This window comes from Marmota marmota, unplaced genomic scaffold (genome assembly GCF_001458135.2).
Source record: "Marmota marmota marmota unplaced genomic scaffold, marMar, whole genome shotgun sequence".
NCBI lineage: Eukaryota > Metazoa > Chordata > Mammalia > Rodentia > Sciuridae > Marmota > Marmota marmota.
In genome coordinates, this window is record NW_025999949.1 from 29,546,738 (window position 1) to 29,550,234 (window position 3,497).

The window sequence follows — 3,497 nt, forward strand, 5'->3', positions numbered from 1 at the left end:
GTTGTGAGTTACTGCTCAGATTGCCTCGCAAGTAGCCCAAGAGGCAGGACTGGGCCTGCTGATACTGCACTCGTGGGCAGTGCCAATCACCAGACGTCCGTGGGTGAATGAAGGGCTGAAGAGGCCCAAAGGTCTGGGTTCCCATTTCACATCTGTGGATTAAAAGACAGTTTTATGAGCTGCATCATGTACCCCCCAAGATAAGTGTGCCAAAGTCCTAACCCCTGACCTCAGCATGTGTCTAGATTGGGAGATAGGATCTTCAAAGAAGCAATGAATTAAAATGAGGTACTGCAGGTGGGCCCTAATGCAATGTGCCTGGGTTCACGGTAACAAGAGATTAGGACATGGGCACACACAGAGGAAGACCCGTGAAGACACAGGGAGAGGACATCTGGAAGCCAAAGAGAGGCCTCAGAAGAATCCAGCCTAGCCCACACCTCCACCATGGGCATTAAGACTCTAGATTGTGACAGAGTCCATTTCTGCTGTTTAGACCAACAAAGGCTGAATTCATTATGGCTGCCCCAGACATGGATACACCACGGACTCTCTCGGGGCTTCAGTGGGTCTCTGCTGTCCAGTCCCTCGGCTATAAAATGGTCGTCGTGATACCTGGCATCATATGGTCATTATGGGAATAGAATGAGCCTTGGATGTCAAACTGCCTGCAATACAGGAAGTCACCTCCAAATCTTAGTTCCTCTTCCTTTCCTTTCTGTGTCCAATTTCTGAATTGTTCTCTCTTGTACCTGAGCAGTACCCTACAGTTTGGTTGTACTGCAGTGGTTTAAACACTTCCAGTTGAAGGACATATTGGTCATGTCATTTGGGGCTCTTGCAGCGAAAGCTGCTGTGAACTGTCCCAGGCTTCCTGCAGGTGTACCTGCTCCTCCCTCCTCCCTCCTGCCACGTCCTTCTCCCTCCCTCTTGGCCTCCTTTTCATCCTCTTGCTCTGTCTCCTTCCCTCTTTTCTCCTTCTTTCTCGTCCTTCCTCTGTTTCAATTTCTTCTCCATCCGTTGCCTTGCCTGTCTGTGCAGTGGGCTGAGCTCAGCTGGGTCCTCCAGTCTCCCCTCATTAGCATCAGTGCAAAGCTGCGGCCTTGGTTTATTTTGGCCTCTTGCTGTCCAGTCCCACTCAGTCCTCTCTGACATGACCATAGGCAGCATCTCTGACCTGCTGTCCCTGAACATGCACACACACACCTGCAGAACCGGGGTCTGCCTGTGTGCATCCCACTGTCATGAGCGCCAGGGGCGGTGGCTGGAGGTCTCCTTCCCATTTAGCTTCTTTCATTCAACGGGGCTCGCCCCTAGTGCCCTGGGCACCTCAGATCTTGGTATCTCACTGGGCTCTAGAATAGGGTTGTCCAAAGTTGACCTTGCTGTTCCTCCCATTAGGACATCCAGGCCGCCTGTGAGTAACTCCTGGCCTATCCCTCCAGGGGTCTCAGGAAGCGTTTCAGGGGTGCTCAGGAGAGTGGTGCAAGGCCCTGGGTTCCTCTTGCTGTACTTCACTACACAGTGTCAGTTTGCCCATGCTTCAGGTCTTCCGTGGGTCACCTCCAGGAAGCAGGGAGGGCTATTTCCCTGCCTGATGCCCGATGGGTAGCAGTTTGTGGGTATCCAAGGCAGGACCATGGGAACACCATCAAGGTGGAGTCTGGGACTGATGCCCAGGCCTGACAAGGTGCCAAGGCACCTTCAACCACTGCCCCTGATAAATGAGGCCCTGGTGGTCTGCGGCATGCACCAACAGAGCCGTTTCTTCAATTTCACCTGCTTAAGAGCATAGCCCGGAAGCTTCGGGGGACTTGGCAACTGCTCTCCTAGAACACGTTAGTGGTAATGAGGAACGTGACCACTGGGAGGTTGGTTGGTGGCACCCAGGTGCCCTGGAGAACTCAGAGAATAAAAATAACGATCTTGGGACTGGAAGTCCCATTTGGAGATCTGGATCATGAGCCACAATGTTTCCAGGGTGACTCTGGAAGAAATTCTCGTCTTGTCGCCACTGGTTGAGAGTTATGAGGGCCAAACCCAACCCTAAATCCTGGGGTGGTCAATTCACATGGAACTTGAATTCTCCAACTGGCAAGGAGGGAGGAGCTGGGAGGCCGGACCCTCAACCCTGAAGTGGCCGCACAGGAGCACATTCCAGTGAACCCTAAGTTCTGTGGGCTCAGCCCCCCCATCTGAGGGCCACCTCTTTCCTCATCTCAGAACCTGATGTCAAATATCCTGAGACGGCTGCCTGGGGAGACTGCTGATCCCCGCAGTGTCCACCCTACCACCTCTCGGTGCATCAAGACCTCTAGCAGATGCAGTCATCAGCAGGCCAGGGCACGTGCTGCCTGCTCTACAAAATGTTGCTAACTTGATTAAACAGACACGTGGGGAATGTGGATTTAAATGACTCATGAGTTGGTGGATGGGGGTTAGGAGAGCCAGTTGGAACAGTCCCTGTCTATGGACATGGGGACAGTCCCTGTCTATGGACATGGGCTTACTAACCTGAGCCAGTGGCTCCCTGCATCGGCACAGCAACCAGGAGTGGTCCTGGGGGTTTGATGGTCACCGACACTTGAGCGCCAAGGTAATCAGTATGAAGTGGAGCTAAGGCACCAGCATTCCTTAGTGTCCCCTGGTGGTGGGATTGCTGTCATGGCCTCTTACACTCAATGCTCACCTGGCCCCGAGCTATGTCCCCAGGGTGGCTTGGAAGACACTCCCTTCCCCAGGCCCTAGGTGTGAGGAGGCACTGTGCACTCCCTCAGTGCAGGCTCCTCTGTGACCCTGTGGCCGTCCTCTCGGGCCTGAGCTGACAGTGGGTGTCCTGCCACCGAGTGACTCTCTGGATTTAGCGGGGTTGCTGGAGTCCGTGGGACACTGCCAGAACCAGGTGAGCACAGGTTCCAACATGGGCATGAGGGTCAAGTTAAGGCTCAGCTGACGGATGGGTGATGTCCCTGACCCCATCCTCTTCTTTCTTCCAGCTCCATGTCTGTGAAAGCTCTGACACCTCAGTCCCCACATGGAATACGTTCCCTAAATAAACAGCAGCTGCGGTGGTGGTGCTTGGGCAGCTCTTGTGTCTCACTGAGTCATCCCGAGTGAAGCAAAACCTTCCTGGAAGCTCGCACCAGCAGAGGCTTGAAGGGTGAGCAAGAGCCTCAACAGGGAAGGCCGTAGGAAGGCAGGGGAGAGCCTGGCCCTGCAGACGCCGGCACAGCTGGGGAGGAGAGCAGCTGGAGCGTCTTGGGCTCAAGGACAGTGGCCCCTCACATCTCCAGGTCCCACTTTCTGCTGGGGCCCTCACGAATCTCCCCTTTCTCTGAGCAAACGGGGCCTGTTCAGATGACATCAGTCTTTCAGATACAGAGCTCCACGGCCTCGAAGCTGCAGAGTGGAGGCCTCCTCTCCTTCACACTGGTGGAGGCTGAGAGAGGGCTCTGACCTCTCCCCACTCCTGAGCAATGTGGGCAGCTGGTTTATTC